Source organism: Astyanax mexicanus, chromosome 14 (genome assembly GCF_023375975.1).
Source record: "Astyanax mexicanus isolate ESR-SI-001 chromosome 14, AstMex3_surface, whole genome shotgun sequence".
NCBI lineage: Eukaryota > Metazoa > Chordata > Actinopteri > Characiformes > Acestrorhamphidae > Astyanax > Astyanax mexicanus.
This window is the reverse complement of record NC_064421.1, coordinates 38,823,433-38,837,580: the sequence shown is the minus strand read 5'-3', so window position 1 is coordinate 38,837,580 and position 14,148 is coordinate 38,823,433. Positions and strand designations below refer to the sequence as shown.

At 39.6% G+C, this 14,148-nt stretch overlaps 1 protein-coding gene across 1 annotated transcript in view; it reads left to right on the top strand.

Annotated features, from left to right (window-relative positions):
- Nucleotides 1–9,494: 9,494 nt before the first annotated feature.
- ptpreb (protein tyrosine phosphatase receptor type Eb) overlaps nucleotides 9,495–14,148 on the top strand; it is a 58,947-nt gene continuing 54,293 nt past the window's right edge. Inside the window, exon 1 of the mRNA XM_049463954.1 lies at nucleotides 9,495–9,648. The gene's annotated coding sequence lies outside the window, so the exon portion shown is untranslated. The remainder of the gene's footprint in view (nucleotides 9,649–14,148) is intronic.

Here is a 14,148-nt window from a genome sequence, read left to right as displayed (position 1 = left end):
AAATATGATACAAATTGAAACTCATATTGAAATTTATATTTGAATTTTCTGTTTGTTTGTTTGTTCAAATGGCTACAGTTTAAAAAAAAATTGAATTTTCTGATAATTATTTAATGGTTTGGGCTTTACAGGGTTAAATACAGTGTCTGCTAGAAATATTAATGATTAAAGCAGCGTTTGAATGTTTAAATATTACAATTCCACACAAATTATCAATAAAAACACAATTATGAGCAGAAACATAATGAGTAATAAACAATGAGTTTAGGACATACTAAATACCTGGATTCCTAGCACGATGCTAATAAACTGCCAAGTTCATCCAAAAAAGCACAACACGACACCACAGCCTAAAGTGGAGAACATCAAACATATTATTAGTATACGAACATTCAAGCTGTATTTACGAGTTAACGGAGATAAACTTACAAAGTGGAAAGGTCTACTGCAGGACTGAACGGTTCTGAACACTGGTAACCGCTTTGTTAGTGGCTCGGAACACTTAATAAACCAGGTAAACTAAAAGTTACTGTGGCTACAGAACAGTTCAGCGCACTGGCCTCGGATGCGTTACAGCCAATGTAGCTAGCTAACGCTAAGTGTTACCAAGCCTTAACGTGTCCACACCGGTCTTACCGTACCGCCCAGCGCCGTAGTGTATGCGTAAACCCAACGAAGCTAGCGATAGCTAACTAAGCTAGCGATAGCTAACGAAGCTAACGATAGCTAACGAAGCTAGCAATAGCTTGCTAAGCTAGCTAAGTGTTACCAAGCCTTGCCGTGTCCACAGGGGTGCTAACACCCGTGTGGACCGCCCAGCGCCGTAGTGTATGCGTTAAACCCAACGAAGCTAGCGATAGCTAACAAAGCTAACGATAGCTAACAATAGCTAACGAAGCTAGCGATAGCTTGCTAAGCTAGCTAAGTGTTACCAAGCCTTGCCGTGTCCACACGGGTGCTAACACTTAGCTAGCTAGTTCGCTAAACTACACTGGCTCTTACACCGGCTGTGGATGCCCCGTTAGCCTAAACGAGTTTTCACCGGCGTTATATTATTTTAATATAGTTATTTTAATATAGCATTTTATTTACATTTTTTATCGACATCTTGGTGTACACATTGAACATCGCTAACCCACCTTACCTTTAGGCAACTGCTGGGGCTAAATGATTCTTTATGGAAACCTACAACAGCTCTTGCAGACCGGGAAACCCCGTAGCAAACTACAATGGCGTAGTGCGCATGCGTTAACTAAACTTAGTTGGTACTGTGGTCAAGAAATGTAAAATTATATGTTGCATCAACAAAAAAAAATGCGTTGCCAAAAAAATTTAATGCGTTGGTGCTGAATTTGTTGAAATAACTTAATATGGTAGGTTAACCTCACCAATTATTTTTTTTAGTTCAAATTACTTTCTTACTCTAGTTCAGATAACGTTTCGAAAGTTGGATTTTTTACAGTGTGGATGATAGTTTTTTGTGAGCTCTTTGAGGGGTGCTGCGATAGTGGAGTAGTTGGGAATGAATCGGTGGTACCACCCAACCAGACCCAAAGAAATGACCTCATACGTCTCTGTGTTTGGAACAGAGGCATTCATGACAACCTCCACCTTGTCTGCTTGTACATCCAGATGTACACTTCTCAAGCCTTGCCCTCCAATGCTGGAATGAGATAGATAGCCCAGTCCTTAGGTGGCCAGCCTGCTGTCTGCGCAAACCTCTCAAACATTGCGAGGTAATGTTCGATGTCATTGCTCTCTTTCAAATCTGGTAGTCTAGGTGTTGGGCAAGGTGCAGAACGCTGCGGCGATGAGCTACTTCAGGTGTCTATTGCTGCTCTTGTCTCTCTGCTGCGTCTTAGAATCTGTAATGGGTTATGTTCTGGACCTATTACCACTTCATCAGCAGTGTTTTCACACAAGTCCACCAGAAAAATAAAGGGAAGACTTTGAAGTGGCCAAGTCAAAATACCGATCTGAATCCTATTGAGATGCTGTGGCAGGACCTCCAATGTTGCGGAATTACAACAATTCTGTAAAGAAGAGTGGGCCAAAAGTCTTCCATGGTGTTCCACAGCATCACTGCAAGTTATTGCAAATGCTTAATTGTTTTTGGCCCAAACAGTTATTAGGTTTAGAGTTTTTGTTGTTGTACTTTTTACATAATTTATTGTTTATTAGTTTAGTAGCTCCTCAACACCTAGCCAGAAATTTACCTAATGTTAGCAATGTTAATAAACGAGTGAACTCTGTTTTTATTTTTTCTATTTAATGGACATGCCGGCCATAGCGCTGCTGTGGGCATCTTTCTCTCCCCTTCTCTCCTTTCGATCAAACCGACACACTCAAACAAAAACCTCTTTGGTCAACTAAGCATAAAAAGAGGCCAGTCAGGATGCTTTATTTTCTCACTCTCTCACTGTGTGTGTGTTCCTCTGTCACGTACACTCTCTTTTTCTCTAACTGTTTATTGTCGGTTGGACTACAGTTTCTCTCTGGTCACATGAGTCACGCCATGCGTTTTCTGCCACGGTACCGCTTGCCGCGAGGTAAAAGTTGAACCATGTTGAACTATGGCCGCGGTGAGTGGTAGCGTGGTGAAGGCATGGTTATGGGTGTGGAAACACTGTTTAGTTTACACAGCCCCCCTCTGCGGGTCTTACTTGGGTCCACAGCCAAGAAGACCAGGTCGTCTAGCTGAATGGCAGTGTCTGGAATGGAGTTCGTTAACCACATCTCCATGAAAACGAGCACACAGTAGTCTCTGAACTCACGCTGGGTTGTCCACTGAATCTGGAGACCCTTAGTTGGTTTGGACTGTGTCTCTTAAAGTGTGCTACTAGATGTGTCTGTTTCTTCTTGTTACGCATAATGGTGTACTGGTGTGTGTAAAATCTGGTTCTAATTGATGTACCAGTTTTGTTTTGACGTACCAATATTGTTTCCCACATTGGCTGCATCAAATTAGGTACACATCATTTTTTTCTGTGCAGTGATATTTGTTTGTGTATTAAGTGGTTCTTTGATTGTGACACATTTTCTCCACTTTTTTTGTGATTTTGGCCTAGAGTGTTGATTGGGGGGCTGCATTTTTTATTGTGTACCAGTTGATCCCTTAGATTTGTGTTCCTTCTGTAGGCAGACACTATTTTAAGTTTTCCCAAAGAGAGCTATGAGTTATGAGTTTTCCCAAAGAGCAAGTGGAAGTTTTGCCTGAGGGTTTTGGAAAATATTTACTAGTTCCTTGAGTATCTCATTATGATTGGGATGGTTTGTTTTGTTGAAATGAAAGTCATGTTGAAATGATTAATCTAAATTCTTGTCTTTGGCCCAAATCTTTGTATACCAAGCGTAAGAATGACCTTAAGTATCCCCTGGTACATTATGCCCTAAATAGGGTTTGAGTAGCTTTTTGGAAATCCTCTTTAACTGTGCAGATTCTTTTAAAACGTAGAATTTGGCCTTTTATAATGCCTCAGAAGGTGTGCTTGGGGTGAAAGCTACATTTATGCAGAAGAGCATGTGTCATTTTCTTTAAAAATAATACTTTGGTACACAGCTTCTTGGTCTTGGTAAAATGTGGTCCCTTGTAAGTTGTTGTGTTTAGGAAATCAACAGACTTGATGTCAATTTTGTACTTGACTATTGTTGATTCATGGTGGTTGTTAAGTGTGGATATGAAATCCCTAAATTGCTCCTCTGAAATGTGGCCATGTGGCCCAGATATCATCTAGATATCGGACATAGTGTGTTGGTAGGAACTCACACTTGGGGAATACTGTTTCTTCAGGGTTTGCCATATATATATGTTTGCATATGCTGGGGAAATTTTCTTTGTTTGAAGGAGGAATTGCCCGTTTAATTTAAAATAATTTCTAGTAAGACTAATTTGCAGTACTTCATCAGGCCTGTTTCATCTGGTCGCCTGATTGCCTGGAGTCCTTTTGTTGTGTCAATGTTGGTGTACAGATCATTATGTTCAATTGAGAATAGGAAGTTTTTTTCTTTTAAATTAACGTTTTTTGCCCTTTTTAATGGTTTAAATAGTCAGGGTATTTCGCTTTTCTCTAGCTTTCACTCACACACTCAGAAACTATGGGGCTTACTGGTGGCATGTTGTCTGATGGCCAGGCTTTTGGGGGTTTGTGTATTTGGGCAGGAGATAGAGTTGTCTAGGCCTTGGAGTGTCTTCCCCTACTATAAATTTTACCTGTTTTAGGGTAATGAATCCTTTTGATTGTAACTTATCCAGACTGTCTTTGATGAGATTCACGGATTCCATGTAAACTGTCCTGTGCAGATTTGTGTAGTAATCCTGGTTGTTTATTTGTCTATTTGCTTCTTTGACATATTGTGTATGGTCCATAATGACTGTGGCATGCCATTTATCCGCTCAGTTACAATGATATTAAATCCTTCAATTTTCTTGGTACTTTTTGTGTTGGGGTTCCCAGTCTAATTTTGGCGTGAATGTTTTTGTTTTGTTTTGTTCTAAAGGTTTCTTAAAAAACATGGCTGGTTTTAGTCGACGGTGGTACTGGGTTATTTGTTCCAATATTTCTGTTTTGGTGAGGGGTTTAACTGTATGAGTGGGAATATAGGTGAGTCCCTTTTGTGAAAGTGTTGTTTGGTGGGCCTTAAGGTCAGAGTTTTGGATAGGTTAACTACTCTCTTGTCCCTGGGCTGTGGCCTGCCTGTGATTTCTTGCAAAGCTATAGTTTAAATGGAACAACCAGTGGTTACAGGTGATTTCCGCAGTTTCCGGTGTCCAGTGGATTCCATCTTGCATTGTGGCAAAATTCCCTTTCAGGATGGCTGGGACGGTTTTTGCCTAATTCTATGATGAATTTGTTTAACATTTAGAAGTTGTTTTTCATCTTGGTTGGTAGTGGGTTATTGTAGTTCACCAAAGGGTATGTATATGGCAGCATTAGGGAAAGTACCCTCTGCTGCTCCCAGAAGTCTTGCCAGTTGTATATTAATTAATATAGCTTTTTTTATATAAAAATGTAAGGATGTCACAATATCACAAAGTTACTTAAATTAATCTCTGTGATTTCAGATTTTCTTATTATGAAATTGTTTTAAATTACTGGAGGTGACCACAATACATGGAAAGATTTTTGACTTACTTTATATTGCAGTGTAGTTTTACCAAGTGAACTTGGAAGGACTAATGCACCCTAAAACTGGTGGAAACGCGGGCCGGTTCTCTGAAAAGCACCACAGTTCTTACGGAAGTCTGAACGGAACTGGTTCAAGAACCTGAGTTCTTTCGGTGGAAAAGTGCTAAGAGTGACATAGGATCCCAGAAGGAAGGCTTCAACAGAACAAGCTACAACAATCTACATGGGGTAAACCACTGGCTGATATTGTCCTTCTTACCAGAACACTTAGGTTTCCTCAGTGTAGCACTTTTTCATTTCCGTCCCGCTAGCGCTAGTAGTTAGCCACTTATGCTGCTGCACCCAGCCTTAGTGAATAAAAACTTAAATAAACAGAAGCCATTTACTCACCCAAATAAACAGTTTTCTGTGTAGATTAACATCCAGTGCTTGTTTGACTTTAAAAGAAAATGTTTTTTTTTAGAATTAGTTTTGTTTACTTAGCTTTACAAAACTTAGGACCTGCTGAATAAGAAGGAAAACATGGCAACACCTCTGTTCCTTACTAGTGCCACATAATACGCCTTATAATCCGGTGTGCCTTATTGTGCTAAAAATACGATAACAGACATCCCAAGTTGCAAAAGTTGATTTCAGGGAGGTTAAAAACTGATTGGCTGTCTCACAGACTCTTTGCAGAGAACAGGCCAATCAGAACTCTCTCTGTTTTCTCTCTCTCCTTCCCACACGCGATTAGAGAAAAAAAGTCTGTCCTCTGTGTGCGCGTTTGGGGCTCTCGTTCTGAATTCCGGGAGATTATATGTGACTCGCGGGCATCAGGGAGCCACTACCGAAATGGGTGAGACTCCCGCAGCTTCAGGGAGACTTGGTTTGTCTGCGATAACTGAAATTATTGATCCGAACAACCACTGATTTATATAGGAAAATAATAAAAAATGATCTGGCGTGCCCAAACTTTTTCATACTGCTGTATCTTGATTAACTTGTGTGGCTCCATGCATGTGGTGGACCGGAAAACCATCAGCCAGTTTGCAAGTATATTGAATGCATTTTTGATTACACTCAATGCCCTATCTAGGTTAGCTAATGTTTATTTTATTTGAGTGGGGAATGTTTTAGCTAACGTTAGCTAATGTTTATTTTATTTGAGTGGGGAATGTTTTAGCTAACGTTAGCTAGGTTAGCTAATATTAACTACTTTATTTCAGTGGGGAATATTTTAGCTAACGTTAGCTATGTTAGCTAATATTAACTACTTTATTTCAGTGGGGAATGTTTTAGCTAAGTAGCTAAAGGTAGCTTTAGGCCAGAGCTAACGATAGCACACTAACTCTTTTTAGAAGAGCACAAAAAGAAAAAGCTTTTGGGCACACACCAAACACAGCAGCTACTTTCACCCAAGCCTACCATATATTGTACAGAGAGCAAACCAAGCCTTTAAGCTAAGCTAACTTAGCTAGCATTAGGTTAGCTAGCTAGATCTTTGCAAAAGCAGACTACATTAGATCACAAATGGCAGCTACATAAATATGATTTTGATAACTGGATGGAGGATTGCAGAGCATGTACACAGCACAACATAGCAGTCTGTTAAGTCAGATACAGACAAGTGAACATGTGGTACTCACCACTTACTATCTGGTGCTCATCACTTTTAACGTAAAAAAAATACACCATGTCCCTTCAGGGGCTCTGTATAATTTGCACAATTAAAGCAAAAACAAAAACAGGAAATCTCTAAATTCATTTATTTAGCCTGTGTTTAATGCTAATTGAAACACAAACAAATATGTAAAATATTATTTTAACATGGAACATAAATTAACTATCTAAAATTTAGATGAAAAAAAATTCCTTGACCAGTATATCAGTCGTTAAAAAACTTTCTACTCACTTTTAGCATCATCACATGAAAAGTTCACATTTTTTTCTTGGTTTCTGTTTTAAAAAATAGTTATATTATTTGCAAATGTTTTCAGAAAATCAACCTGTTGCCAAGAACCACAAGGTCAAAGACAGACCATCTCTGGGTGATACTGTCGTTCTCATTCTTGTGTCCTGCTTGACTATGAGGTGTTTGGCTCTCCAAAGCAAAAAGTCAAAGTCCTCTGTTGTCATTCTCAGCAGATCCCTGAACCCAGTCCACCATCAACATAATTGGTGAAAAAAAGGGAGAGTAAATATAAGCAAGTATAAATACAGAATTAAAAGTAGGCATTATCTTTAGGACATATCAATATAACATTTGTATTTTATTGAGCTATATATTATTGTCCCCAACATTACTGTCAAAACCACAACTGTGTATTTATTTAAAGTAAATGATCTAACCATGAAAATTTTGTTTAAAGAATTATTGCACACTTTCTGTTAATCCTATAAACTTAATTTCACTTAATATCACTGTGTTCATCTGCTATATGATATATTTAACTGAAATTGCTCATCCAGAGAACCAATGATTTATAAAGGAAAATCATGAAAATGGGGTGCCCAAACTTTTTCATACCGCTGTATATGCAGCTGAAACAAGGAGCCTAGTGCATCCCAAAATTTCTCCCTACATTTTCGTTTATGCTTTACGTAGTTTTAAAACCAGTACAAATACTTGAGTTGATATTTTAACTTCTGCAGAAGTATTTTGTGTATATACTTCTACTTCAGTAATGAATTTGAATGCTTTTACACAGTAAAGAGTCTACCGACCTTTAAAAAAATAAGAGCTAAAGAGACAATCCTCCTTTATATCAATGGAAAAGAAAAAAGCACAGTGAGCCACTATTTTAGCAGCTATATAGCGTTTTAGTACTATGCCACCAGGTGGGGCTCTTCTTTCACAAAAATGCTAATCTAAATCTTTTACAACAGCATGTAGTAATAATAATAATAATAATAATAATAATAATAATAATAATAATAATAATAATAATAATAATAATAATAATACAAGTAATACTCCACTGTAAACAAATGTACAGAATGGATGTTAGTTTTTTTTCACAGCTAAAATATATCTATATATCTACATATTTTTATTGTAAGACTAAAGTAAAACAATTAATAACCAGTAATTCTGTATAAAAAAGCTTAATTAATTAATGCAGTGCTCTGATAAGTGACACTGTTGTGTCCATACTGGATATATACATTCCTGTGTTGCACACTTGTATACAACAATATACACCAATCAAGCATAACATTATGACCACCTATTATCTTTTTTTATCTCCACTGATTATATAGGACAATGTGCTGCAATAGATTCAGAGTTTCTGTCTCTGACTACTTTATCTCCAAGCTGGAGCAGCTGTAGGTAGGAGTGTCTAACAGAGTGGAGGACAGTAAGTGATTAAACACAGAGTCTGTTACTGCACTTTAAAGTAAATTATACTTACAGACGAAGAAGAAAACCCATGTCATATTAGTGGAGCTGATAAATGGATGCCGTCAACAATTCACCCTGCAGCTTGATTTAGGGTGTGTTAGTGTATCTTTGCTATCATAACGATGAGAAATGTTGCTTGAAATGAACAAAAGGCATGTACTAATTCTCTTAATTAAACATGCATGTGTTTGGTGCTGTGAAGATACACAAGCATCTCATATATGGGAACAGGCAGCAATGTTTTTTTATTGTGTATTCTGCTTATTGTTGATGTAAAAGTTGGCTTTGCGCACTGCTGCCTGCAACTGTGTGTCTAACAAGCGGGATTGCCAGTTGAGCATGCAGGGCGCATCTGTGTTGCCAAGATAGCAATGAACGTCTGACTGTTGGCGTTTGTCTAGGCTGTTTTCAGCCAATGGTGCACCTGTACTTTTCATTACCAGGAAAGCAATGTGCCAGAAATTTACCTAAACTTACCTCAATTCCAGACGACTACATCCATCGGTGTAAATTTATTCACAACTCTCTTGCTTTTCAAACAATGCAGGTGCAAGGCATGAAAATAGACTGTTTGCTGTGTGTAAGATAGCAATGAGCATCTTGGCATGATCTCTTCCGTCAGTCTTACACACTGCTTTTGGATAACTTTATGCCACTCCTGGTGCAAAAATCCAAACAGTTTAGCTTGGTTTGATGGCTTGTGATAATCCGTCCTCCTCTTGATTATATTCCAGGTTCTCAATTTGGTAAAAATCAAAGAAACTTTGTAAAATAAATGTAAGAAAAGTAAAATAAAGTAAAACCATTTTAGGTGGTCTCTTATTGTACAAATATTTTTTAACATCACACCATTTATTAGTTATCAGAGGATTGCAAGGATAGATGTTATAGAGGTTTCACTGATGTGTGCCCGTTCGCACATCATAATGAGTGACGCAGAGTGTGTGCGGAGGAGACACGCCCACCGGAGTGAACAGCAGCCTCAGCAGCAGCAGCGCGGCGCGGGGAAAATACCCACACCTGCCTCTCTCTCTCCCTCTCTCTCTCTCCTCCGCACACACCAGCACAGCCCCGTACTGGATCCAGTCTGCTGCGGGGGAGTCCGCTGGGCGGGGCGGGTCCGGCGCGGCTGTAAAGGTAAGGAGCGATAATTTATCTAAACCTGGAGCTGCAAGGATATTACTGTTACCGCAGACTGACCCTCTGCAGCTCTGCAGGCTCGGGTTCGGTGATCCGGGTAAATTACCGGGGAGAGGCGGTGCGGGCGGCGGGCCTGGGCTGCGCTGATCACTACTGAACGCGGCCTGGGAGCTCGAGGGGGTGGAGGGGCTTCACCGTCAAAAAACCGCGTCTGAGACGTGTCCCTCATTATAAACATACCGCGATTTTATTCGACATTATTTTGCTTTTTCTTTTATTTCACAGCATTTTATTGATTTGTAGTGTAATATATAGGATTTCCTCACTAATAAAATATGGAATAGCCAACCTAACGCTAGGCTATAGGTTAGCTCTGTTACAGTATTGAGGCATTTTTGCGATTAACGTGTCGTCGGTGTTTTGACGAGTTGTGCTACCTTGCCAAACCGCGCTACCAGTGTATCAATTTAAAGGTAAAAATAAAATAAGTAAGCACCATATTAGGACATTTTGCAGAATGCTGCAGAAGTCTAAGTATATTATTTGGATAGTCTAAAGCACTGCATTTGTATGGTAAAGTTAAGGTAGCAAAGGTGACTAAATTATTATTATATATTTTTTTATTATGAATTAAATTATTTGTATTATTAATTGTCATTTACACCCTGTTAAAATACTCTAGCAGGTAACGACGGTGAGCTTGATTAATGCACCCATGAAAAACCGAATTATCATTAAAAAAAAACACGAAAACAGTAAAAAAAAAACCCAAAAAAAAACCATGTGGCTCTGCACATGCGCGGTGCCGTAAGATGCACATATTGATGGGTAGCGTATCCGGACAGAACAGCGGGTTCTGTAGATAGCGCCAGTCAACCTCTCTGCTTTATCAACAATAAATACACGTTTAAATATAGGCTATTGAACGCTCCGTGTTTTTAGAGCAGTAATTTCAATCATATTCCCTCCCCACGCGGTATTTTTCTCTAAGGGAAGGTAGAGGTGTGTGAATGGGTGAAAGCACACAGTCCAGACGCTGCAGCGGTGGTGGCGGCGGGAGGGCTGGCCGTGGCTCCGTGGCGCGGTTGGGATGTGGGTTAGTGGAGCAGACGGCCCGTGTTTACTCTCAGCCCGGGGGCCCTGCGCCTCCTCAGCAGCACACGGGTCTACTGCTCACACATCCTGCGGACAGAACTGCACTGTCAGGGACCTGAACCGATTTATTAAAGCCAGCACACATTTCCTTCTCATTATTAACTAAATTACTGTCTTATTATTTTGAGATGCTAAGTCACTGTTTTGAGATACACATAATTCCTTCTCATTATTAAGTAAATTACTGTCTCATTATTTTAAGGAAATAAATAATTATTTTAAGATTCTAAGTCATCAAGCCCTGTCTGGACGGGTTTGGTTTCTCAGGGGGACGTCTGTGAATTTTTTTTCACACTGCTACTCAGTATTAAAACTCTTGCGTCTAAACTGCAATTAAAAAAGAAAGGTGGACCAGTGAGGACACGTGACATAACATTAGTAGGCCCAATCCCATTTTTCTTTTGTACCCCTCCTTGTTTACAAGTGTAACCCTGATCCTTGGAACATATTATAGTTATGTTATGTATCCTGATACATTTTGTATTGGACTAGTTCTTGCCAATACACAGCCCTGATTGTTGGGACTGGATTTGAGGAGTCAGCATATTAGTAAAGCTTTACATTTTATACTGGAAACTATAGAACTGCTGCTAGTATCTAGTATACCTGATGAATTATGTTATTTCATTAGTTTCTTCCGAACTATTTTTTTAAACTGTTCTAAATGAACTGCTTCCCACACATTAGTTGTTGGTGCCAGCAGGCCCACACACTCCTTAGCCCACTCCTTTCTTTATGAGAGTGTGGCATCATCCTGTTCGAATATTGAGGTTTTTAATTTGGTTTTCCTCCAGAAACATTACAGAGCAGTTAAACCCTTGTCACATGTAGGACTGAGTGACTCAAGTTCCACAGACTGACCTACATAAAATGTGGAGTCCCTATTGATTAGTAATTGGCCAATCTCCAGTTAATAATTATTAATAATGCTTTTGACTAGGGAGTGGAATTAAACAAACTGTCCTGATTATATGTAGGCTTTTTCAGCTTTACATTGTCTTTTTATTCTTTTAAAAAATATATTTGAGATTTCTGTTCTTTTTGAACATGAGTGTTGTTTGGATCATTAAGCACGTATTACTGTTAGTGCTGGATGATATGGCTGAATTATATATAACAATATATTTGTTAATTTCTGTGGAATGGTATACTTCCAATATTGATATAAACAGTATAATGCCACTAAATGTGGTGTACATCACACACTGAGATGGACCAAAGCAGTATTTAAAAAGTATTTGGACTACAAAGTAAATTTAGCGAGAGCAATAGCCAAGATAAAATACATACATGACAGAGTTTAGCATGTCTAACTACACTTACATTAGCTGGGTGGCTAACAGCTAATTAGATCAAGCTGGAGTGTTTATAGTGTTAATGCGACCAACAAATCAATAAAACCACATGATCAGTAACAGTATAATTAACTAGCTTACTGCCTGACAACTCGACTACAACGCAGCCTTCATATGATATAACGGCTTGTTTTTTTATTTTAATTTTAATGTATTAAAATTTAATTTATTAATGTATTTTATTTATTAAATCCCTGTATTGTATTATGTATCTTGTCACCAAGTTCCATATGAAAATGAGTGGAATTACACATCATACCACAGCCAGGCAGAAATAAGCACATTTTATTCCCAAACTGATATTCATCTCCCATTGTGTTCCTCAGAAGAGTAAGGTCCTCAGAAACGTCACACTGGATTAACTTTTGTTTCCATAACATGACACTATTTTTAGAGATTATAACAAAAAACGAAACACAAGGTTTAGTATTGGATAATCAGACATCACAAAGTGTAAAGATGAGATGAGTTTTTCCTCTCCATGTTGTCTGCTCTTCAGATGTGAAGCCCCCGGTGTTCTGAGCGTGACTGGACATCGCGCTGGCGTCTGTCACCGCTACAGTAAAGCATGTTTGTATGATTTGATTGAACAGTACACGCTGCTAGGGCTGGGGCGACGCGTCGACATAATCGACGTCATCGATTACAAAAATACATCGATTTGCATAACGTGCGTCGGCGCGTCGTAAACATGGCGGCGCCTGTGGAGAGCATTAGAGGTTAGATCGGGCCCAAAAATTCCAACTGGCTGTTTTCGGGCTGTTTTAATGAGCGAAATATGATCAGAATTATGTTAATTAACACGGTAACATAGAAGCATAGAACTATTATTTAATTAAAATGATTTTTAAGAACAGCTAAACACAGTTCTGCAAGTCAAACGCGGAGGAGTTCACGTGCGAGAGACACAGAGAGAGAGACACAGAGAGAGAGAGAGAGAGAGAGAGAGCTACTCACAGGTAAAGGTTCTCTTTGATCTCCTCGTGCTCATATTCTAGTCCCATTCATAATTCTGCAGCTCCCTCAGTGTTTTCTGCCGTATTTTGCAGCTAGCGCGAGCGCTTACAACTGACACCGCGGACCGCGAGGTGCCGCCGCGTTTGTGCCGAATCCGACTCTCTGCTGAATCTGACTCCCGCTTCGCGGACAGAATCGGCACAACACCCCCGCTGTAGAACTGCGGTAGTGAAAACAGCGCTAATAAATAAATTAGTTTAGTTTCACTTTCAGTTTTCGTTATTTTTTTTTAAATAAAAATATAATTAAAAAACAGACGCCTACATCTCGGACTATTTTCTGGAGCCCGGGTCGGATTTACGGGCGGGCCTCGGGTCATGTCGGGTTCGGGCAGAGAATCTAAGCTCTAGAGAGCTTGGACTCCGGAGAGCAATCTCCAGCTACAAAAAAACGCCAGCGGGCATCTAAAGTTTGGGAGCATTTCACGCAAAAGGCAATGTGGTCCTCTGCCATACGTGCAAAAGGAGCACTTGAAGCGCAAACATCCAGGAGCACTATGTCAACAGGGTCACACAGTAAGTTACCGTTTACATCAGGGTCTCCGCGGGTGTCCTTAAAAAGACTTAAGGCTGTCTACCAAAGGTTTTAAACCTGCCACAGGCAGAAATTATACATTTTTGGTTTATATTTGTGCATGGCATTTCGCAGAAACAGTAGCATTATTCATACGTTCAGGTGTTTAGCTAAGCTAGCTGCCTTAAGTTATTTTAGCTAGCGCCGTCGGCGCTGCGGTGTCGCACCGTTTTCTGTCACCGTCGGAATTTTGTGACCAGTGCTCACGGTTATGAGCGTTCATTGGCAAAACGGAAGCTTTCTATACCTACACCTTACCCTCAGCCCTAAACTGAACCGTTTTGGCCAGTCGGGGTAAACATTAGAAACGAACACGTTTCGAATCGGCCAGTGCACCGGTCTGCTGAGAACTACTTGCCAGTGGTCACAAAATCTAGCGGTCACAGAAAACAGTGCA